The 26,286-nt window shown below is 53.2% G+C and overlaps 1 protein-coding gene and 1 long non-coding RNA gene across 2 annotated transcripts in view; one reads left to right on the top strand and one right to left on the bottom strand.

Annotated features, from left to right (window-relative positions):
* The window catches only part of LOC142859631 (uncharacterized protein C16orf96 homolog), a 48,186-nt gene that overhangs the window by 19,232 nt on the left and 2,668 nt on the right, over positions 1–26,286 (bottom strand). The gene's annotated exons all lie outside the window — the stretch shown is intronic.
* LOC142859536 (uncharacterized) lies at positions 22,358–25,117 on the top strand. The gene is made up of 3 exons (XR_012912213.1): positions 22,358–22,441; positions 22,853–23,017; positions 24,684–25,117. It is a non-coding gene; the product is annotated as an uncharacterized LOC142859536 (long non-coding RNA).

Genomic DNA, 26,286 nt, shown 5'->3' with positions numbered 1-26,286 from the left:
AGCTTATGCCCCGAAATAACAACACACAAATTGTATTCTTTTAAACACTGTTTGGCCCATTCTGCTTGGCCCATTAACTCTAGCCCTTACTGGCTAATTCTGATATCCCGATCAACCCATCTCTAATAAGCTGTGTAGCTCCAGTCTTACTGGGAAAGATTCAGCATGTCTGACCTGGCAGCTTGCTTCAGCGTGTGCGTCTGCCCGGGAGAGCGGAGCATGGCGTCTCTGCTCCAGAGAGCAGAGCTGTTGAGTCTGAGCTCACTTCCTCTTCCTCCCAGCAATCTGTTCTGTTTACTCCTCCCACCTATGTTTTAACCTATGAGGGCCAAGCAGTTTCTTTATTGCTTAACCAATGAAATCAACAGATTGATATATGACACTCCCACATCACTTCCCCTTTTTCTGTTTAAACAAAAAAAGGAAGGCTTTAACTTTAACATAGCAAAATTACATATAACAAAACAGTTATCAAGTAAAAGTTACAATATTTACCTTTTTTCATAACTAAGGAAAACTATAACTATCTATATATTCTTTAACTCCATCAAAGACTCCAGAAGGATATAATATTACCCAAGCAAACAAGAAATCCAAAACTCTAGAAATGACAGAGACATCTCGCTGCCTGGTCAGTCATCCAAAGTTTCTCTGTACCGTTGGGGCATCCATCTTCAGCCTACAGGCCCATGGTATCCAGAGACATTTCCATGAAGCAGGACATTTCAAAGTCAGTTCAGTCACTATCTGTTGTGTCCTACAGAATGTCTCGCAGACTCTTTCATGAATCAGGAACCCCAAAAGATCATCTCACCTTAGGCAAGTTTAGCAGTCCTCTCTCTGTGGGTTCTCTGTGTCCAGTTTATGCAATAGTCCAGGCAAGAACAGTTTCTTGCCCAAATGGCTATCAAACTCCATAAGGATCCTCTTCGATGCCCATCTTCTTGAAGTAGATTGGTGCTGCCAGCAGCAGACATGTCTCATTGTCATGAAACATCCTAAGTTATTAAAACATTAAATAGCATATTCTGTACTCTTTGAAAGATATGAATGCCGATCTAACTGAAATATATCTCTATATATCTAGAAAATCTAACTAACATGACTACAAGCTTGACTATTATGATTATCTATTAACAACCTATATACATTACATTTTAAGTGAACTACACAATCACAATACCTTAATAAAGATCAGAAACACACACATATATATATATAACAATATTGACCTTAAATTTATATCACTAAAGCAAAATCCATGTCAATGCAAATTATTCATACCTATATCATATCCCTCTTTAAATGTTATAGAACGTTTATAAACCATATTTGGGAACATGGGCGCAGTTTTTTCTCTCCAAATTGCTTCCTGCTGAATGGGGGCATCGTTAATTAGGTCTTTCATGGTATAACCTGTGTGCTAGTTTCATCTCAGTTGGCAGTTGAGCGAAGCAATTTTCTGAAGATGTTCACAGCAACCCTTCAGGAGGGCATGGTCCATCATACCATATCGGAATAGAAGAAACGAACAGGGTCTCATCCTCTGTGAAAACAAAATAAGGAACTCCTTTCCAAAGCATCATGTCCTTAGATCCAAATTTCAAAGTCAAGGCATTTTCAAAGTATCTATGTTGGATTAGTTCAGCAGCATTTGTAAACAAATATCTTTTAGCAGCTGTTGCTCTTTTCACAGCATTCAAACAATTCAAACAGAGCATAATAGCATACAGTATCAAAATTCTCTGTTTATTTTCCATCTTTGTACGGCTTTATTTTAACTCTATTTTGTTTATTTTTACTTTTAACTTTTTGAGACAGGCTCTCTGAATATCTTTGTCCTAGAATAACTCTGTGAACCAGGCTGTCCTTGAACTCTCAGAGATTCATGTGATACATATTGCCACAATGGTCTTGAGAGAAACAGCCCAAGCAGCGAGCCCTTGGAGGGTCAGAAGCAGGGGAGATGGAACTAGATTTTCATATTTATTTATTTTTATTTAATATTGCCTACTGACTGACTGGCTTTTGGAGGCACAGTCTCACTGCATAGCCCAGGCTAGCCTGGAACTTACTATGCAGCCCATACTGACCTAGAAATCTCCTGCCTCTGCCTCCCAAGTCCTGTGAATTCACATTTTCAAAGATCTGACTAGTGCTGGTTGGTGACAGAGGAAGGCGGTACTAGCAAGGTAACCTCTGGAACAGAACTCATGTTTGATGTATGATCCCAGCATGTGATCATAACTCAGCTCACAATGATTGGGACTGTATCTGTGACTTTATAGGTTTTAATTTGTCCGCTCTAAGATGGGTGTGAAGGAAAAAGTGATAATGTGTATAGATGTCCCAATGTAGAACTAACGCTTAGCAAATAGCAGAACGGTACAAGCCAGAACCTACAGCAATACTCGGGGCAAATGTATGGAACTTTGCACTGAAAGGTGGATAGTGAGCCAGGTGGTGGCAGCACACACTTTTAATCCCAGCATTCAGGAGGGAGAAGGCAGACTGATCTTTGCCAGTTCAAGATCAGCCTGGTCTACAGAGTTCTAGGACAGCCAGGGGAACACAGAGAGACCCTGTCTTGGAAAAAAGGAAGGAAGGAAGGAAGGAAGGAAGGAAGGAAGGAAGGAAGGAAGGAAAAGAAGACTCAGATACCTGCTATCTAAGGACACTTATTGTGTGTGTGTTCATGAATGTAGGTGTATCTCTGTGATACAACCTGGGTGTGGTTCCTCAGTTACCATCCATCTTATTTTTTGAAGTGGGCTCCTTGATCAGTCTAGGTTGACTGGCCATCAGGTCCTCCTGACTGCATCTCCAGTCCTGGAATTACAGGCAGACACCATGCCTAGCTTTTTTTACATGGATGCCAGGGGTAGAACTTATATCCTTGTGCTTGTGTGGCAAATACATTACCAATGGGGGCATCTCGCGAGCCCAAGAGACTGTGTTTCTTTTTCTCGCTTTCCTTCTTTCTTTCTCTTTCAGCCCAAAAGCACTGCCTCCCCTCTCCCTTTCTTTGAGATGCGGTCTTGTTATGTAGCCCAGGCTGACCTGAAGCTTGGACTCCTTTGCCTCAGACTCAGGGATGCTAAGTTTCCAGGCATGAGACATAGTTCAAACTCAAAGGCATAAATAAGTTGGAAATAAATGAACAGGAAAAGATACTCTCTGAAAGCAGTGACCTACTGTGCCGATAGCAAACACGTTAACACTTGCTGGATGCAGGCGCAGAGCTCACAAGGGCGTTTGTTGCAGCTGACTGACAGCAATGGTGTCACTAAACAAGCAACATGTCAAGGCAGTGGCTTAGACTTCCATCTTAAAACACTGAGATGGCACAATCCTCAAAATCAGAAGGCAGAGTCAAAAGGGCCATCCTCAGCTACATAAGAGACCAGCCTGGGCTACACAAGACTCTCTCAAAATTAGCTAGCACTGGTCATGATGGTGTAAGAAAAGAAAAAGCCAGGCGGTGGTGGCACACGCCTTTAATCCTAGCACTCAGGAGGCAGAGGCAGGTGATCTCTGTGAGTTTGAGGCCAGCCTGGTCTACAGAGCCAGTTCAGGACAGCCAGGGCTACGCAGAGAGACTCTGACTCCAAAAACCAAAGAGTTACTGCTAACTATGTTCAAAGTGCCAATGCTGTGATGGGGTGGGTTTTGAAGTCCTCATCTACCGTGGTGGGGCAGCATTCTCCAGAGGGCCCTGCGTGTGATGTGTATCCCTATGTCCTGTCTGCCTTCCAGCCACTCAGGGGCCAAACACGCCAGGCAGGAAAAAAGTCCCCCGACAAACACAGCCAGGCAGGAAAAACGTCCCCGACAAACACAGCCAGGCAGGAATAACGTCCCCGACAAACACGACAGGCAGGAATAACGTCCCCGACAAACACAGCCAGCAGGAATAACGTCCCCGACAAACACAGCCAGGCAGGAATAACGTCCCCGACAAACACAGCCAGACAGGAATAACGTCCCCGACAAACACAGCCAGGCAGGAATAACGTCCCCGACAAACACGCCAGGCAGGAATAACGTCCCAGACAAACACGCCAGGCAGGAATAACGTCCCCGACAAACACGCCAGGCAGGAATAACGTCCCCCGACAAACACAGCCAGGCAGGAATAACGTCCCCGACAAACACAGCCAGGCAGGAATAACGACCCCGACAAACACAGCCAGGCAGGAATAACGTCCCCCGACAAACACAGCCAGGCAGGAATAACGTCCCCGACAAACACGCCAGGCAGGAATAACGTCCCCGACAAACACAACCAGGCAGGAATAACGTCCCCCGACAAACACGCCTGGCAGGAATAACGTCCCCAACAAACACAGCCAGACAAGAATAAAGTCCGCGACAAACACACCAGGCAGGAATAACGTCCCCGACAAACACGCCAGGCAGGAATAACGTCCCCGACAAACACGCCAGGCAGGAATAACGTCCCCCGACAAACACGCCAGGCAGGAATTACGTCCCCGACAAACACGCCAGGCAGGAATAACGTACCCGACAAACAGAGCCAGGCAGGAATAACGTCCCCGACAAACACGCCAGGCAGGAATAACGTCCCCTGACAAACACAGCCAGGCAGGAATAACGTCCCCGACAAACACAGCCAGGCAGGAACAACGTCCCCCGACAAACACAGCCAGGCAGGAATAACGTCCCCGACAAACACGCCAGGCAGGAATAACGTCCCCGACAAACATGCCAGGCAGGAATAACGTCCCCGACAAACATAGCCAGGCAGGAATAACGTCCCCGACAAACACGCCAGGCAGGAATAACGTCTCATGACACACACAGCCAGGCAGGAATAACGTCCCCGACAAACACAGCCAGGCAGGAATAACGTCCCCCGACAAACACAGCCAGGCAGGAATAACGTCCCCGACAAACATAGCCAGGCAGGAATAAAGTCCCTGACAACACAGCCAGGCAAAAATAACGTCCCCGACAAACACAGCCAGGCAGGAATAACGTCCCCCGACAAACACAGCCAGGCAGGAATAACGTACCCGACAAACACAGCCAGGCGGGAATAACGTCCCCGACAAACACAGCCAGGCGGGAATAACGTCCCCTACAAACATGCCAGGCGGGAATAACGTCCCCGACAAACAAGCCAGGCAGGAATAACGACCCTGACAAACACAGCCAGGCGGGAATAACGTCCCCGACAAACACAGGGAGGCTGGAATAACGTCCCCGACAAACACAGCCAGGCAGGAATAACGTCCCCGACAAACACAGCAAGGCAGGAATAACGTCCCCGACAAACACAGCCAGGCAGGAATAACGTCCCCAAGAAACACAGCAAGGCAGGAATAACGTCCCCGACAAACACAGCCAGGCAAGAATAACGTCCCCGACAAACACGCCAGGCAGGAATAACGTCCCCGATAAACACACCAGGCAGGAATAACGTCCCCGACAAACACGCCAGGCAGGAATAACGTCCCCGACAAAAACAGCCAGGCAGGAATAACGTCCCCGACAAACACAGCCAGGCAGGAAAAACGTCCCCGACAAACACAGCCAGACAGGAATAACGTCCCCTGACAAACACAGCCAGGCAGGAATAAGGTCCCCGACAAACACGCCAGGCAGGAATAACGTCCCAGACAAACACGCCAGGCAGGAATAACGTCCCCCGACAAACACAGCCAGGCAGGAACAACGTCCCCGACAAACACAGCCAGGCAGGAATAACGTCCCCCGACAAACACAGCCAGGCAGGAATAATGTCCCCGACAAAAACGCCAGGCAGGAATAACGTCCCCGACAAACACGCCAGGCAGGAATAACGTCCCCGACAAACACAGCAAGGCAGGAATAACGTCCCCGACAAACACAGCCAGGCAGGAATAACGTCCCTGACAACACAGCCAGGATAATAATAACGTCCCCGACAAACACAGCCAGGCAGGAATAACGTCCCCCGACAAACACAGCCAGGCAGGAATAACGTCCCCGACAAACACAGCCAAGCAGGAATAACGTCCCCGACAAACACAGCCAGGCTGGAATAACGTCCCCGACAAACAAACCAGGCGGGAATAACGTCCCCAACAAATACAGCCAGGCAGGAATAACGTCCCCGACAAACACAGCCAGGCTGGAATAACGTCCCTGACAAACACGCCAGGCGGGAATAACGTCCCCGACAAACAAGCCAGGCGGTAATAACGTCCCCAACAAACAAAGCCAGGCAGGAATAACGTCCCCCAACAAACACAGGGAGGCGGGAATAACGTCCCCGACAAACACAGCCAGGCAGGAATAACGTCCCCGACAAACACAGCCTGGCAGGAATAAAATCCCCGACAAACACAGCCAGGCAGGAATAACGTCCCCGACAAACACAGCCAGGCAGGAATAACGTCCCTGACAACACAGCCAGGAAAAAATAACGTCCCCGGAAACACAGCCAGGCAGGAATTACGTCCCCCGACAAACACAGCCAGGAAGGAATGACGTCCCCGACAAACACAGCCAGGCAGGAATAACGTCCCCGACAAAAACAGCCAGGCAGGAATAACGTCCCCGACAAACACAGCCAGGCAGGAACAAAGTCCCTGACAACACAGCCAGGCAAAAATAACGTCCCCGACAAACACAGCCAGGCAGGAATAACGTCCCCGACAAACACAGCCAGGCGGGAATAACGTCCCCGACAAACACAGCCAGGCGGGAATAACGTCCCCGACAAACACAGCCAGGCGGGAATAACGTCCCCGACAAACAGAGCCAGGTGGGAATAACGTCCCCAACAAACACGCCAGGCGGGAATAACGTCCCTGACAAACAAGCCAGGCAGGAATAACGTCCCCGACAAACACAGCCAGGCGAGAATAACGTCCCCCGACAAACACAGGGAGGTGGGAATAACGTCCCCGACAAACACGCCAGGCAGGAATAACGTCCCCAACAAACACAGCCAGGCAGGAATAACGTCCCCGACAAACACGCCAGGCAGGAATAATTTCCCGCGACACACACAGCCAGGCAGGAATAACGTGCCCGACAAACACAGCCAGGCAGGAATAAAGTCCCCGACAAACACAGCCAGGCAGGAATAACGTCCCCCGACAAACACAGCCAGGCGGGAATAAGGTCCCCGACAAACACGCCAGGCAGGAATAAAGTCCCTGACAACACAGCCAGGCAGGAATAACATCCCCGACAAACACAGCCAGGCAGGAATAAAGTCCCTGACAACACAGCCAGGCAAAAATAACGTCCCCGAAAAACACAGCCAGGCAGGAATAACGTCCCCGACAAACACGCCAGGCAGGAATAACGTCCCCGACAAACACAGCCAGGCAGGAATAACGTCCCCCGACAAACACAGCCAGGCAGGAATAACGTCCCCGACAAACACAGCCAGGCGGGAATAACGTCCCCGACAAACACAGCCAGGCGGGAATAACGTCCCCAACAAACAGGCCAGGCGGGAATAACGTCCCCGACAAACACAGCCAGGCAGGAATAACGTCCCCGACAAACACAGCCAGGCAGGAATAACGTCCCCGACAAACACAGCCAGGCAGGAACAACGTCCCCGACAAACACAGCCAGGCAGGAACAACGTCCCCGACAAACACAGCCAGGCAGGAATAACGTCCCCGACGAACACAGCCAGGCGGGAATAACGTCCCCGACAAACACAGCCAGGCGGGAATAACGTCCCCGACAAACACAGCCAGGCAGGAACAACGTCCCCGACAAACACAGCCAGGCAGGAATAACGTCCCCCGACAAACACAGCCAGGCAGGAATAATGTCCCCGACAAACACGCCAGGCAGGAATAACGTCCCCGACAAACACAGACTGGCAGGAATAACGTCCCTGACAACACAGCCAGGAAATAATAACGTCCCCGACAAACACAGCCAGGCAGGAATAACGTCCCCCGACAAACAGAGCCAGGCAGGAATAACGTCCCCGACAAACACAGCCAGGCGGGAATAACGTCCCCGACAAACACAGCCAGGCAGGAATAACGTCCCTGACAACACAGCCAGGAAAAAATAACGTCCCCGACAAACACAGCCAGGCAGGAATAATGTCCCCCGACAAACACAGCCAGGCAGGAATAACGTCCCCGACAAACACAGCCAGGCAGGAATAAAGTCCCCGACAAACACAGCCAGGCGGGAATAACGTCCCCGACAAACACGCCAGGCGGGAATAACGTCCCCGACTAACAAGCCAGGCAGGAATAACGTCCCCGACAAACACAGCCAGGCAGGAATAACGTCCCCAGACAAACACAGGGAGGCGGGAATAACGTCCCCGACAAACACAGCCAGGCAGGAATAACGTCCCCGACAAACACGCCAGGCAGGAATAACGTCCCCGACAAACACGCCAGGCGGGAATAACGTCCCCGACAAACAAGCCAGGCAGGAATGACGTCCCCGACAAACACAGCCAGGCAGAAATAACGTCCCCCGACAAACACAGGGAGGCAGGAATAACTTCCCCCGACACACACAGCCAGGCAGGAATAACGTCCCCGACAAACACAGCCAGGCGGGAATAACGTCCCCCAAGAAACACAGCCAGGCAGGAATAACGTCCCCGACAAACATGCCAGGCAGGAATAACGTCCCCGACAAACACAGCCTGGCAGGAATAACGTCCCCGACAAACACAGCCTGGCAGGAAAAACGTCCCCCGACAAACACAGCCAGGCAGGAATAACGTCCCCGACAAACACGCCAGGCAGGAATAACGTCCCCAACAAACACAGCCAGGCAGGAATAACGTCCCCGACAAACACGCCAGGCAGGAATAATTTCCCGCGACACACACAGCCAGGCAGGAATAACGTGCCCGACAAACACAGCCAGGCAGGAATAAAGTCCCCGACAAACACAGCCAGGCAGGAATAACGTCCCCGACAAACACAGCCAGGCAGGAATAACGTCCCCGACAAACACGCCAGGCAGGAATAACGTCCCCGACAAACACAGCCAGGTGGGAATAACGTCCCCGACAAACACAGCCAGGCAGGAATAACGTCCCCGACAAACACAGCCAGGCAGGAATAAAGTCCCTGACAACACAGCCAGGCAAAAATAACGTCCCCGACAAACACAGCCAGGCAGGAATAACGTCCCCGACAAACACGCCAGGCAGGAATAACGTCCCCGACAAACACGCCAGGCAGGAATAACGTCCCCCGACAAACACAGCCAGGCAGGAATAACGTCCCCGACAAACACAGCCAGGCGGGAATAACGTCCCCGACAAACACAGCCAGGCGGGAATATCGTCCCCAACAAACACGCCAGGCGGGAATAACGTCCCCGACAAACAAGCCAGGCAGGAATAACGTCCCCGACAAACACAGCCAGGCGGGATTAACGTCCCCCGACAAACACAGGGAGGCGGGAATAACGTCCCCGTCAAACACAGCCAGGCAGGAATAACGTCCCCGACAAACAGAGCCAGGCAGGAATAAAGTCCCTGACAACACAGCCAGGCAAAAATAACGTCCCCGACAAACACAGCCAGGCAGGAATAACGTCCCCGACAAACACAGCCAGGTGGGAATAACGTCCCCGACAAACACAGCCAGGCGGGAATAACGTCCCCGACAAACACAGCCAGGCGGGAATAACGTCCCCGACAAACACAGCCAGGTGGGAATAACGTCCCCAACAAACACGCCAGGCGGGAATAACGTCCCTGACAAAAAAGCCAGGCAGGAATAACGTCCCCGACAAACACAGCCAGGCGGGAATAACGTCCCCCGACAAATACAGGTAGGTGGGAATAACGTCCCCGACAAACACAGCCAGGCAGGAATAACGTCCCCGACAAACAGAGCAAGGCAGGAATAACGTCCCCGACAAACACGCCAGGCGGGAATAACGTCCCCGACAAACACAGCAAGGCAGGAATAACGTCCCCGACAAACACAGCCAGGCAGGAATAACGTCCCCGACAAACACAGCAAGGCAGGAATAACGTCCCCGACAAACACGCCATGCGGGAATAACGTCCCCGACAAACACAGCAAGGCAGGAATAACGTCCCCGACAAACACAGCCAGGCAGGAATAAAGTCCCTGACAACACAGCCAGGCAAAAATAACGTCCCCGACAAACACAGCCAGGCAGGAATAATGTCCCCCGACAAACACAGCCAGGCAGGAATAACGTCCCCGACAAACACAGCCAGGCAGGAATAACGTCCCCGACAAACACAGCCAGGCGGGAATAACGTCCCCGACAAACACGCCAGGCGGGAATAACGTCCCCGACTAACAAGCCAGGCGGGAATAACGTCCCCGACAAACACAGCCAGGCAGGAATAACGTCCCCCGACAAACACAGGGAGGCGGGAATAACGTCCCCGACAAACACGCCAGGCAGGAATAACGTCCCCGACAAACACGCCAGGCGGGAATAACGTCCCCGACAAACAAGCCAGGCAGGAATGACGTCCCCGACAAACACAGCCAGGCAGAAATAAAGTCCCCAGACAAACACAGGGAGGCAGGAATAACTTCCCCCGACACACACAGCCAGGCAGGAATAACGTCCCCGACAAACACAGCCAGGCAGGAATAACGTCCCCCGACAAACTCAGCCAGGCAGGAATAACGTCCCCGACAAACACGCCAGGCAGGAATAACGTCCCCGACAAACACAGCCTGGCAGGAATAACGTCCCCGACAAACACAGCCAGGCAGGAAAAACGTCCCCCGACAAACAGGCCAAGCAGGAATAACGTCCCCGACAAACACGCCAGGCAGGAATAACGTCCCCGACAAACACAGCCAGGCAGGAATAACGTCCCCGACAAACACGCCAGGCAGGAATAATTTCCCGCGACACACACAGCCAGGCAGGAATAACGTCCCCGACAAACACAGCCAGGCAGGAATAACGTCCCCGACAAACACGCCAGGCAGGAATAACGTCCCCGACAAACACAGCCAGGCAGGAATAACGTCCCCGACAAACACAGCCAGGCAGGAATAACGTCCCTGACAAACACGCCAGGCAGGAATAAGGTCCCCGACAAACACAGCCAACAGGAATAACGTCCCCGACAAACACGCCAGGCAGGAATAACGTCCCCGACAAACACGCCAGGCAGGAATAACGTCCCCCGACAAACACAGCCAGGCAGGAATAACGTCCCCGACAAACACAGCCAGGCGGGAATAACGTCCCCGACAAACACAGCCAGGTGGGAATAACGTCCCCAACAAACACGCCAGGCGGGAATAACGTCCCCGACAAACAAGCCAGGCAGGAATAACGTCCCCGACAAACACAGCCAGGCGGGAATAACGTCCCCCGACAAACACAGGGAGGCGGGAATAACGTCCCCGACAAACACAGCCAGGCAAGAATAACGTCCCCGACAAACACGCCAGGCAGGTATAACGTCCCCGATATACACACCAGGCAGGAATAACGTCCCCGACAAACACGCCAGGCAGGAATAACGTCCCCGACAAAAACAGATAGGCAGGAATAACGTCCCCGACAAACACAGCCAGGCAGGAATAACGTCCCCGACAAACACGCCAGGCAGGAATAACGTCCCCGACAAACACAGCCAGGCAGGATTAAGGTCCCAGACAAACACGCCAGGCAGGAATAACGTCCCAGACAAACACGCCACGCAGGTATAACGTCCCCCGACAAACACAGCCAGGCAGGAACAACGTCCCCGACTAACACAGCCAGGCAGGAATAACGTCCCCCGACAAACAGAGCCAGGCAGGAATAACGTCCCCGACAAACACGCCAGGCAGGAATAACGTCCCCGACAAACACAGCCTGGCAGGAATAACGTCCCCGACAAACACAGCCAGGCAGGAATAACGTCCCCGACAAACACAGCCAGGGAGGAATAACGTCCCTGACAACACAGCCAGGAAAAAATAACGTCCCCGACAAACACAGCCAGGCAGGAATAACGTCCCCGACAAACACAGCCAGGCAGGAATAACGTCCCCGACAAACACAGCCAGGCTGGAATAACGTCCCCGACAAAGACGCCAGGCGAGAATAACGTCCCCGACAAACAAGCCAGGCGGGAATAACGTCCCCGACAAACACAGCCAGGCAGGAATAACGTCCCCCGACAAACACAGGGAGGCGGGAATAACGTCCCCGACAAACACAGTCAGGCAGGAATAACGTCCCCGACAAGCACAGCCTGGCAGGAATAACGTCCCCGACAAACACAGACAGGCAGGAATAACGTCCCCGACAAACACAGCCAGGCAGGAATAACGTCCCTGACAACACAGCCAGGAAAAAATAACGTCCCCGACAAACACAGCCAGGCAGGAATAACGTCCCCCGACAAACACAGCCAGGCAGGAATGACGTCCCCGACAAACACAGCCAGGCGGGAATAACGTCCCCAACAAACACGCCAGGCGGGAATAACGTCCCCGACAAACAAGCCAGGCAGGAATAACGTCCCCGACAAACACGCCAGGCAGGTATAACGTCCCCGATAAACACACCAGGCAGGAATAACGTCCCCGACAAACACGCCAGGCAGGAATAACGTCCCCGACAAAAACAGATAGGCAGGAATAACGTCCCCGACAAACACAGCCAGGCAGGAATAACGTCCCCGACAAACACGCCAGGCAGGAATAATGTCCCCGACAAACACAGCCAGGCAGGAATAAGGTCCCCGACAAACACGCCAGGCAGGAATAACGTCCCAGACAAACACGCCAGGCAGGTATAACGTCCCCCGACAAACACAGCCAGGCAGGAACAACGTCCCCGACTAACACAGCCAGGCTGGAATAACGTCCCCCGACAAACAGAGCCAGGAGGAATAACGTCCCCGACAAACACAGTCAGGCAGGAATAACGTCCCCGACAAGCACAGCCTGGCAGGAATAACGTCCCCGACAAACACAGCCAGGCAGGAATAAAGTCCCTGACAACACAGCCAGGCAAAAATAACGTCCCCGACAAACACAGCCAGGCAGGAATAACGTCCCCCGACAAACACAGCCAGGCAGGAATAACGTCCCCGACAAACACAGCCAGGCAGGAATAACGTCCCCGACAAACACAGCCAGGTGGGAATAACGTCCCCAACAAACACGCCAGGCGGGAATAACGTCCCCGACAAACAAGCCAGGCAGGAATAACGTCCCCGACAAACACAGCCAGGCGGGAATAACATCCCCCGACAAACACAGGGAGGTGGGAATAACGTGCCCGACAAACACAGCCAGGCAGGAATAACGTCCCCGACAAACACAGCAAGGCAGGAATAACGTCCCCGACAAACACGCCAGGCAGGAATAACGTCCCCGACAAACACAGCAAGGCAGGAATAACGTCCCCGACAAACACAGCCAGGCAGGAATAACGTCCCCGACAAACACAGCCAGGCAGGAATAACGTCCCTGACAACACAGCCAGGAAAAAATAACGTCCCCGACAAACACAGCCAGGCAGGAATAATGTCCCCCGACAAACACAGCCAGGCAGGAATAACGTCCCCGACAAACACAGCCAGGCAGGAATATCGTCCCCGAAAAACACAGCCAGGCGGGAATAACGTCCCCGACAAACACGCCAGGCGGGAATAACGTCCCCGACTAACAAGCCAGGCGGGAATAACGTCCCCGACAAACACAGCCAGGCAGGAATAACATCCCCCGACAAACACAGGGAGGCGGGAATAACGTCCCCGACAAACACAGCCAGGCAGGAATAATGTCCCCGACAAACACGCCAGGCAGGAATAACGTCCCCGACAAACACGCCAGGCAGGAATAACGTCCCCGACAAACACAGGCAGGTAGGAATAACGTCCCCGACAAACACGCCTGGCAGGAATAACGTCGCCCGACACACACAGCCAGTCAGGAATAACGTCCCCGACAAACACAGCCAGGCAGGAATAACGTCCCCCGACAAACACAGCCAGGCAGGAATAACGTCCCTGACAAATACGCCAGGCAGGAATAACGTCCCAGACAAACACAGCCTGGCAGGAATAACGTCTCCGACAAACAAAGCCAGGCAGGAATAACGTCTCCGACAAACACAGCCAGGCAGGAATAAAGTCCCTGACAACACAGCCAGGCAAAAATAACGTCCCCGACAAACACAGCCAGGCAGGAATAACGTCCCCCGACAAACACAGCCAGGCAGGAGTAACGTCCCTGACAAACACAGCCAGGCGGGAATAACGTCCCCGACAAACACAGCCAGGTGGTAAGAACGTCCCCAACAAACACGCCAGGCGGGAATAATGTCCCCGACAAACAAGCCAGGCAGGAATAACGTCCCCGACAAACACGCCAGGCAGGAATAACGTCCCCGACAAACACGCCCGGCAGGAATAACGTCCCCGACAAACACGCCAGGCAGGAATAACGTCCCCGACAAACACAGCCAGACAGGTATAACGTCCCCGACAAACACGCCAGGCAGGAATAACGTCCCCGACAAACACGCCAGGCAGGAATAACGTCCCCGACAAACACAGCCAGGCAGGAATAACGTCCCCGACAAACACGCCAGGCAGGAATAACGTCCCCGACAAACACGCCAGGCAGGAATAACATCCCCCACAAACACGCCAGGCAGGAATAACGTCCCCGACAAACACGCCAGGGAGGAATAAAGTCCCCGACAAAGACAGCCAGGCAGGAATAACGTCCCCGACAAACACAGCCAGACAGGAATAACGTCCCCGACAAACACAGCCATGCAAGAATAACTTCCCCGACAAACACGCCAGGCAGGAATAACGTCCCCGACAAACACGCCAGGCAGGAAAAACGTCCCCGACAAACACAGCCAGGCAGGAATAACGTCCCCGACAAACACAGACAGGCAGGTATAACGTCCCCGACAAACACGCCAGGCAGGAATAACTTCCCCGACCAACACGCCAGGCAGGAATAACGTCCCCGACACACACGCCAGGCAGGAATAACGTCCCCGACAAACACGCCAGGCAGGAATAACGTCCCCGACAAACACGCCAGGCAGGAATAACGTCCCCGACAAACACAGCCAGGCAGGAATAATGTCTCCGACAAACACAGCCAGGCAGGAATAACGTCCCCGACAAACACAGCCAGACAGGAATAACGTCCCCGACAAACACGCCAGGCAGGAATAACGTCCCCGACAAACACGCCAGGCAGGAATAACGTCCCCGACAAACACAGCCAGGCAGGAATAACGTCCCTGACAACACAGCCAGGAAAAAATAACGTCCCCGACAAACACAGCCAGGCAGGAATAACGTCCCCCGACAAACACAGCCAGGCAGGAATGACGTCCCCGACAAACACAGCCAGGCGGGAATAACGTCCCCAACAAACACGCCAGGCAGGAATAACGTCCCCGACAAACAAGCCAGGCAGGAATAACGTCCCCGACAAACACAGCCAGGCGGGAATAACGTCCCCCGACAAACACAGGGAGGCGGGAATAACGTCTCCGACAAACACAGCCAGGCAGGAATAACGTCCCCGACAAACACAGCAAGGCAGGAATAACGTCCCCCGACAAACACAGGGAGGCGGGAATAACGTCCCCGACAAACACAGTCAGGCAGGAATAACGTCCCTGACAAGCACAGCCTGGCAGGAATAACGTCCCCGACAAACACAGCCAGGCAGGAATAACGTCCCCGGCAAACACAGCCAGGCAGGAATAACGTCCCTGACAACACAGCCAGGAAAAAATAACGTCCCCGACAAACACATCCAGGAGGAATAACGTCCCCCGACAAACACAGCCAGGCAGGAATGACGTCCCCGATAAACACAGCCAGGCAGGAATAACGTCCCCGACAAAAACAGCCAGGCAGGAATAACGTCCCCGACAAACACAGCCAGGCAGGAATAAAGTCCCTGACAACACAGCCAGGCAAAAATAACGTCCCCGACAAACACAGCCAGGCAAGAATAATGTCCCCCGACAAACACAGCCAGGCAGGAATAACGTCCCCCGACAAACACAGGGAGGCGGGAATAACGTCCCCGACAAACACAGCAAGGCAGGAATAACGTCCCCGACAAACACGCCAGGCAGGAATAACGTCCCCGAGAAACACGCCAGGCAGGAATAACGTCCCCGACAAACACAGCCAGGCAGGAATAACGTCCCCGACAAACACGCCAGGCAGGAATAACGTCGCCCGACACACACAGCCAGGCAGGAATAACGTCCCCGACAAACACAGGGAGGCAGGAATAAAGTCCCTGACAACACAGCCAGGCAGGAATAACGTCCCTGACAAATACGCCAGGCAGGAATAACGTCCCCGACAAACACAGCCTGGCAGGAATAACGTCCCCGACAAACAAAGCCAGGCAGGAATAACGTCCCCGACAAACACAGCCAGGCAGGAATAAAGTCCCTGACAACACAGCCAGGCAAAAATAACGTCCCCGACAAACACAGCCAGGCAGGAATAACGTCCCCCGACAAACACAGCCAGGCAGGAGTAACGTCCCCGACAAACACAGCCAGGCGGGAATAACGTCCCCGACAAACACAGCCAGGTGGTAATAACGTTCCCAACAAACACGCCAGGCGGGAATAATGTCCCCGACAAACAAGCCAGGCAGGAATAACGTCCCCGACAAACACAGCCAGGAGAGAATAACGTCCCCCGAAAAACACAGGGAGGCGGAAATAACGTACCCGACAAACTCAGCCAGGCAGGAATAACGTCCCCGACAAACACAGCCAGGCAGGAATAACGTCCCCGACAAACACGCCAGGCAGGAATAACGTCCCCGACTAACACAGCAAGGCAGGAATAACGTCCCCCGACAAACCCAGCCAGGCAGGAATAACGTCCTCGACAAACACGCCAGGCAGGAATAACGTCCCCGACAAACACAGCCCGGCAGGAATAACGTCCCCGACAAACACAGCCAGGCAGGAATAACGTCCCCGACAAACACAGCCAGGCAGGAATAACGTCCCTGACAAACACAGCCAGGCAGGAATAATGTCCCCGACAAACACAGGGAGGCAGGAATAACGTCCACGACAAACACGCCAGGCAGGAATAACGTCCCCGACAAACACGCCAGGCAGGAATAACGTCACCGACAAACACGCCAGGCGGGAATAACGTCCCCGACAAACACGCCAGGCAGGAATAACGTCCCCGACAAACACAGCCAGGCAGGAATAACGTCCCCCGACAAACCCAGCCAGGCAGGAATAACGTCCCCGACAAACACAGCAAGGCAGGAATAACGTCCCCGACAAACACGCCAGGCAGGAATAACGTCCCCGACAAACACAGCCAGGCAGGAATAACGTCCCCGACAAACACGCCAGGCAGGAATAACGTCCCCGACAAACACGCCAGGCAGGAATAACGTCCCCGACAAACACTGGGAGGCGGGTATAACGTACCCGACAAACACATCCAGGCAGGAATAACATCCCCGACAAACACGCCAGGCAGGAATAACGTCCCCGACAAACACGCCAGGCAGGAATAACGTCCCCGACAAACACAGCCAGGCAGGAATAACTTCCCCGACAAACACAGCCAGGCAGGAATAACGTCCCCGACAAACACAGCCAGACAGGAATAACGTCCCCGACAAACACGCCAGGCAGGAATAACGTCCCCGACAAACACGCCAGGCAGGAATAAAGTCCCCGACAAACACAGCCAGACAGGAGTAACGTCCCCGACAAACACGCCAGGCAGGAATAACGTCCTTGACAAACACGCCAGGCGGGAATAACGTCCCCGACAAACACGCCAGGCAGGAATAACGTCCCCGACAAACACGCCAGGCGGGAATAACTTCCCCGACAAACACGCCAGGCAGGAATAATGTCCCCGACAAACACAGCCAGACAGGAATAACGTCCCCGACAAACACGCCAGGCAGGAATAACGTCCCGGACAAACACAGCCAGGCAGGAATAACGTCCCGACAAACATGCCAGGCAGGAATAACGTCCCCGACAAACATGCCAGGCAGGAATAACGTCCCCGACAAACACGCCAGGCAGGAATAACGTCCCCGGCAAACACAGCCAGGCAGGAATAACGTCCCTGACAACACAGCCAGGAAAAAATAACGTCCCCGACAAACACATCCAGGAGGAATAACGTCCCCCGACAAACACAGCCAGGCAGGAATGACGTCCCCGATAAACACAGCCAGGCAGGAATAACGTCCCCGACAAAAACAGCCAGGCAGGAATAACGTCCCCGACAAACACAGCCAGGCAGGAATAAAGTCCCCGACAAACACAGCCAGGCAGGAATAACGTCCCCGACAAAAACAGCCAGGCAGGAATAACGTCCCCCGACAAACCCAGCCAGGCAGGAATAACGTCCCCGACAAACACAGCAAGGCAGGAATAACGTCCCCGACAAACACGCCAGGCAGGAATAACGTCCCCGACAAACACAGCCAGGCAGGAATAACGTCCCCGACAAACACGCCAGGCAGGAATAACGTCCCCGACAAACACGCCAGGCAGGAATAACGTCCCCGACAAACACTGGGAGGCGGGAATAACGTCCCCGACAAACACATCCAGGCAGGAATAACATCCCCGACAAACACGCCAGGCAGGAATAACGTCCCCGACAAACACGCCAGGCAGGAATAACGTCCCCGACAAACACAGCCAGGCAGGAATAACTTCCCCGACAAACACAGCCAGGCAGGAATAACGTCCCCGACAAACACAGCCAGACAGGAATAACGTCCACGACAAACACGCCAGGCAGGAATAACGTCCCCGACAAACACGCCAGGCAGGAATAAAGTCCCCGACAAACACAGCCAGACAGGAGTAACGTCCCCGACAAACACGCCAGGCAGGAATAACGTCCTTGACAAACACGCCAGGCGGGAATAACGTCCCCGACAAACACGCCAGGCAGGAATAACGTCCCCGACAAACACGCCAGGCGGGAATAACGTCCCCGACAAACACGCCAGGCAGGAATAATGTCCCCGACAAACACAGCCAGACAGGAATAACGTCCCCGACAAACACGCCAGGCAGGAATAACGTCCCGGACAAACACAGCCAGGGAGGAATAACGTCCCGACAAACATGCCAGGCAGGAATAACGTCCCCGACAAACACGCCAGGCAGGAATAACGTCCCCGACAAACACGCCCGGCAGGAATAACGTCCCCGACAAACACGCCAGGCAGGAATAACGTCCCCGACAAACACAGCCAGACAAGTATAACGTCCCCGACAAACACGCCAGGCAGGAATAACGTCCCCGACAAACACGCCAGGCAGGAATAACGTCCCCGACAAACACAGCCAGGCAAGAATAACGTCCCCGACAAACACGCCAGGCAGGAATAACGTCCCCGACAAACACGCCAGGCAGGAATAACGTCCCCGACAAACACGCCAGGCAGGAATAACGTCCCCGACAAACACAGACAGGCAGGTATAACGTCCCCGACAAACACGCCAGGCAGGAATAACTTCCCCGACCAACACGCCAGGCAGGAATAACGTCCCCGACAAACACGCCAGGCAGGAATAACGTCCCCGACAAACACGCCAGGCAGGAATAACGTCCCCGACAAACACGCCAGGCAGGAATAACGTCCCCGACAAACACAGCCAGGCAGGAATAATGTCTCCGACAAACACAGCCAGGCAGGAATAACGTCCCCGACAAACACAGCCAGACAGGAATAACGTCCCCGACAAACACGCCCGGCAGGAATAACGTCCCCGACAAACACGCCAGGCAGGAATAACGTCCCCGACAAACACGCCAGGCAGGAATAACGTCCCCGACAAACACGCCAGGCAGGAATAACGTCCCCGACAAACACAGCCAGGCAGGAATAACGTCCCCGACAAACACGCCAGGCAGGAATAACTTCCCCGACAAACACAGCCAGGCAGGAATAATGTCCCCGACAAACACGCCAGGCAGGAATAACGTCCCCGACAAACACGCCAGGCAGGAATAAAGTCCCCGACAAACACGCCAGGCAGGAATAACGTCCCCGACAAACACGCCAGGCAGGAATAACGTCCCCGACAAACACGCCAGGCAGGAATAACGTCCCCGACAAACACAGCCAGGCAGGAATTACGTCCCCGACAAACACGCCAGGCAGGAATAACTTCCCCGACAAACACAGCCAGGCAGGAATAATGTCCCCGACAAACACGCCAGGCAGGAATAACGTCCCCGACAAACACGCCAGGCAGGAATAAAGTCCCCGACAAACACGCCAGGCAGGAATAACGTCCCCGACAAACACGCCAGGCAGGAATAACGTCCCCGACAAACACAGCCAGGCAGGAATTACGTCCCCGACAAACACGCCAGTCAGGAATAACTTCCCCGACAAACACAGCCAGGCAGGAATAACGTCCCCGACAAACATGCCAGGGAGGAATAAGGTCCCCGACAAACACGCCAGGCAGGAATAACGTCCCCGACAAACACGCCAGGCAGGAATAACGTCCCCGACAAACACGCCAGGCAGGAATAACGTCCCCTACAAACACAGCCAGGCAGGAATTACGTCCCCGACAAACACGCCAGGCAGGAATAACTTCCCCGACAAACACAGCCAGGCAGGAATAACGTCCCCGACAAACATGCCAGGGAGGAATAAGGTCCCCGACAAACACGCCAGGCAGGAATAACGTCCCCCGACAAACACAGCCAGGCAGGAATAAAGTCCCCGACAAACAGGCCCGGGAAGAATAACGTCTGCGACAAACACGCCAGGCAGGAATAACGTCCCCGACAAACACAGCCAGGCAGGAATAACATCCCCGACAAACACAGCTAGGCAGGAATAACGTCCCAGACAAACACAGCCAGGCAGGAATAACGTCCCCGACAAACACAGCCAGGCAGGAATAACGTCCCCGACAAACACGCCAGGCAGGAATAACGTCCCCGACAAACACAGCCAGGCAGGAATAACGTCCCCGACGAACACAGCCAGACAGGAATAACGTCCCCGACAAACACAGCCAGGCAGGAATAACGTCCCCCGACAAACACAGCCAGGCTGGAATAACGTCCCCGACAAACACGTCAGGCAGGAATAACGTCCCTGACAAACACAGCCAGGCAGGAATAACGTCCCCGACAAACACAGCCAGGCAGGAATAACGTCCCTGACAAACACAGCCAGGCAGGAATAACGTCCCCCGACAAACACAGCCTAGTTCCAGTAACCTCAGCCCCAGGAGATGGGGGGTCAGGAGGGCAAGAGCATCCTCAACTCACAGCAAGTGTGAGGACAACCTTGGCTACATGAGACCCTATCTCAAAAACAAACAATAAGCACCCCCCCAAAAAAACCAAAAAATTATCTGGAAAAGATGGAAGAATCTTTGAGCTGCCCTCTAGTGAAGGCCACAGGTGAAAGTCAGGTTCTGTTCCCATCTGTGGGTCTGTTCAGTGGCCCAGCCTGCTGCCTCGCATGCATGGGCTCTGCCCTGGATCTAGGAGAGCAGGTGCCTCAGGGGAAAGGGTCGCAGTCTTCCTCTGCCTGAGGACTGAGAGGGAGCTGAGTTCAGGGAACCTAACCAGCCTGGAACAGATGCTAGAAGCATGGCTGTCCAGTCTGACTGCTCCCTGTCCCTTTAAGTGGTACACCAAGGAGCTCCAAAGCACACGCAGGCTGATACAGCCATATCCAGAGCCACGGGGAACGGCAATGAGAATGGGAAAGTCTTCACTACACTGTGGAAAGGGTGACCACAGAGTCCAAAGTGTCTCTGTTCCCACAACAGCTCCCTACCCTTTCTCTAAGCCAACACCTGTAAGCAGCGCTGTACAACCCTAATCCAAGTCAATCGAAGTCATTTTAATTTGCATGATATACAACAGGTGTGCTTTGGTTGGAGGAGGCAGGGTTTTTCTACATAGCCCTGGATGTCCTGGAACCCACTCTGTAGACCAGGTTAGCTTCAAACTCATAGAGATATGCCTACCTCTGCCTCTGGAACAAACTTAATATCAAAGACTTAATGCCATTCTTCATTTTCTCCTATAAGGTCAGGTGCCAGTATGTCTAAGAAACCAAGGTTTTAGCCAGACAGGGACCAACAGCAGCTTTTCCCAGAGATGAGAAACAGAGGGTGTGTGTCAGGGAGGGGCCTGCAATTTGGGGAACTTCTGCTAGAGGGCGCTAGTGCAGGGCGGCAGTGTTACGTGCCCTGGCTGGCTGAGCTGACGACAGACTGGGTTACAGTCTGGAAGGAAGGCTGAGGCTGCCATGGAAGATCAGTTTTCTTCTTTCTTTTTTCTTTCCCTCCCTCCCCCTCGCCCTTCATCTCTCCTTTCCTTCCTCCCTCTCTTCCTAAGACTGGGGTTTGGCTATCTAGCTACAGCTGGCCTGGAACCTGATCTGTAGACCAAACTGACCTTGTAGTTGAGGTAATCCTCGTGCCTCTCTAGTTCTCTGGTTATAGGCCTGTTACACCCAGCCTGGAGCCCAGGTTTTCTTTTTTTTTTCTTTTCTTTTTTTTTCCCCCGCCCCTTCTTTTTTTTTCTGTCTTTCTCTCTTTCCCTTTCTTTCTTTCTGATGTTCTTTTGCGGAACTACAGTTCCCAGCGTCCTCCTGGATACGGACATATTCCCAGAAGCCTTTGTATTCCTCGTTAAAAAGTGAGGGTCCTACGATCCCGCTCTCTCTCTTCTTCTTCTCTTCTCTTTCCCTGCCTTTCTTACTGTGTTGGCACGCCCTTTACCTGCCTGTTACCCCTCCCCCATTAAAGTGCACCCACGTGGGACCGCCGCGTGTCTGTGTCTTTTCCTCGCGTAACGTCTTTACCCTCTAACCTGCAGCCAGCCAGCAATTAAGAACAACAGTGGTGCCGCCATTCGACTCAGTGACCTCTCCGTCCCGGTGCCTGAGGCTTTTGCCTCTAGGCTTCACCGGCACAAGGTCTGAACCGACCGCCTGCACTCACCTCCACCTGTTTACCACGGCCATCCACCACCGCCTGATCCGTGAGTTAACCTAAGTTGGCTTCCTTCCTCCCGGGGCGCTCAGAGACTGTCCCGCCAGCTTTCTTTGGCATGTCCTGGACTAGGTCGCCAACCTCCCTTCCCCTCCCCCCCCCCCCCCCCCGGCTTTTTGCCCTTGGCTGAAACCTGCCTCAGTCCGCGCCCGGGAGTTCGGTGCTCCCGGCCTCTTTCTCTTTTTTCTAACCTTTCCTATCCTCTTTCCGGCCCGCTCCGCCACGGTGCCTTTTTGGGCTGTACGGTCAGCCCCGATAAGCTTAATTGTCTCCTCCCAGCCGGGGCTTTTCTCCCCCGTCCGGTAGCTGGGCTCGGGCCAATTAAGCCATAGCACGCCCCACGAATACTCGGATGCCTGTATTCGTGGCTGCCGTTGTTCGCGGTACTCCGGTACCTTTTTGCGGGCAGGCTTCGTTTCAGTCATGGGCTCTGTAACCAACCCCCGCATCTGGAAGGCTGGTGCAATGCCATCCCTCCAGGGACCCTCTGCTCCCGCCGCCATGGATCCCGGACAAACCTCAAACTCCATACCCCCCCCCACCGCGCCTGGAGGGGCCACTCGCTCTCGCTCCGCCCAGTCAAGCGACAGCGATGGCTCACCCATTCCTCTTTCTTCCAAGGTTTACTCGCCTGCACCTTTCCCCCATGTCGCCTCTAAACGTTTCACTCCTAGGTCTCCAGGAGTCCCGCATAAATATTCTTCTGGGTCACCTACCCGCTCCCTCTCCAAACCAGCCTCACCCCACTTCTCCCGCAACAGGTCGCGCGTGTCTTCGGATTCTTCCCTGTCTCCTCTCCGCCACAGGTCACACAGGCGCCTTAAAGCGTCTCCTCCCTGTCCTATGCCTCCCCCTCGATCTTCCAAAGCCCCTCTAGGCTCCCGCTGTCACTAACCACCACTCTCCCGTTGTTACACCTAAGGATATCAGGTTCCTAAAAGCTACAACAGCCTCCTGTCAGATCTGCCAAAAGTCAGATCCCAAGACCAAATATTCACTTAAAATACATGTCCACCGCCGGTTATAAGCTGCCAAGCTTGAAGGGATTCCTCATTGGATTCACCTGTCACATCTTAAACCGTTTATCTCCACAGCTCAAGATAATCCTTCATATACGGTAACTCAGACGGGAGCTTGTTCTCTTAAGTTCCAAAGGACGCTGGATTCAGTCCCCTCTACTACAATCTAAGGAAAACAGTGGTCCCCATCTGTCGCTGTGTTAACACACCCTCCCTTCTTTAAATTCATAAATAACCATCTAGCTGTCGTTACAGGTACCATCATCAAATACGGAGTCAAGTGGTAAGCAGATTCTCCTCTACAAAGCTCTTTAACATAACAGGCCAGCCGCTGACTGCAGCAGTGGCCCCTAAAATGTTAAGGAATGTATGGTTAGAATCTATTTCTTTTAAGATACTTTCTTTAAGCTCCAGGATGCCAGCCCAACCCACCTAAACAAATCAAACACAAGCAGACCATTAACGGAATAAGTATTTTTTTTATCATTCTTAACCCCGATATCCTAAGATTCCCCCCCCAGATCTCCTATCCCCCCTCACCCCAGATCCCCCCCCAGATCTCCTATCTCCCCCTCACCCCAGATCTCCCCCCTTTTTAATTTTTTTCCTTTTACTAATGCAACTTTTGCCTTCCAGCATCTTAATGATGACCCAGCTACTCAGGAAAAGCCAGACAGATTTCTCCAATCAGCCACTTCAGACGACAGCCAGGACTTCAAATGCCAGCGGTACAATCAGCCATCGCCAGACACCAGCGACCTCAGACACCAGCGGCCAGTGGGACATCGCCTGAATAATCGGACATTCCCTGGACCCCTCAACGCCCAAAGCCAGCAGGAAGCAGCCATGAGAGACCGGACTACGCCCCCATTCCCTACCCTTTAAGGTTCCCCAATTTTTTTAAATCAAACCAAAAGGGTGAAATGTTGTTCTTTTGCGGAACTACAGTTCCCAGCGTCCTCCTGGATACGGACATATTCCCAGAAGCCTTTGTATTCCTCGTTAAAAAGCGAGGGTCCTACGATCCCGCTCTCTCTCTTCTTCTTCTCTTCTCTTTCCCTGCCTTTCCTACTGTGTTGGCACGCCCTTTACCTGCCCTGTTACCCCTCCCCCATTAAAGTGCACCCACGTGGGACCGCCGCGTGTCTGTGTCTTTTCCTCGCGTAACATCTTTACCCTTTAACCTGCAGCCAGCCAGCAATTAAGAACAACACTTTCCTTCTTTCTTCCTACCTTCCTTCCTTCCTTCTTTATTGTTTGTTTGTTTGTTTTTCGAGACAGGGTTTTTTTTTGTGTTTGTGTGTGTAACTGGGCTGAATCTCACTCTGTAGACCAGACTGGTCTTGAACTCACAGAGATCCACCTACCTCTGCCTCCTGAGTGCTGGGATTAAAGGCGTGCACCACCACTGCCCAGAAAGCCCAGGTTTTCTAATCCAGCAGCCCCCACTTGGATCAGTGGGCACCTGCTGTGTCTGGAGGTGTCTTCAGCTGCAATAAGCAGGTAGTACTTCTGGTTTCTGGTGTCTATGGGTGTCACTCAGCATCCTCCAATGCACAGGACAGTGCTAAGCCACAAAGAATGATCCTACCCACATTGTCTACAGTACTGGGGTAGAGAAGCCCTACAGTCTAACTCTGCTTAATAATGACTTGTTGTGGGACAAATGTGCTGACCAATAGCACAGCCCTTGGACCCTCCCAGGGCTCCACCGTGGAGCAGAAGCCCTCTGGTGTTGGTCTGTGTTAGTTTCCCCCGGCACCATTCGCCCTGTCTGGAATGGGTACTGAGACAGTCCTTGTACCCTTCAAGGGTTAACTACTAAGAGGAACAGTAACCCAACCAGCCCCAAGAAAGGGGGTGGAAGGGTCAGTGGAGGTGACTCAGCATCTCTGTGATGTCTGGCCTGCCATTCTCACAGCCTGGTGTGTGCACACACTTAGCTAAGCAGCTCTCCTTGTTCTTGCACCCGCTACCATGGCAACCTCTTTCAATGGGTCACTGTGGTAACCCTGGACAACTTCAATCAGGCTGGGTCCAAGGCAGCCTGCTCTAATGACTGGGACATTCCTTATTGGTACAAACAGTCCTCCGAGGGTTTCGCTGGCAGGTCTGAACCTGTCCACGAGACCTCTCCAGAGCTGGACAGGTGACCTTGCTCAGCTACTCAGGCGCTTGACGATTCTAGAAGCCTTTATTCACCGAGCCGAAAGACCACAGAGGCAGGCTGTGGCTAACA

This window comes from Microtus pennsylvanicus, chromosome 11 (genome assembly GCF_037038515.1).
Source record: "Microtus pennsylvanicus isolate mMicPen1 chromosome 11, mMicPen1.hap1, whole genome shotgun sequence".
Classification (NCBI taxonomy): domain Eukaryota; kingdom Metazoa; phylum Chordata; class Mammalia; order Rodentia; family Cricetidae; genus Microtus; species Microtus pennsylvanicus.
Note: the sequence above shows the minus strand (reverse complement) of the source record. Positions and strands in the feature narration are given on the sequence as shown.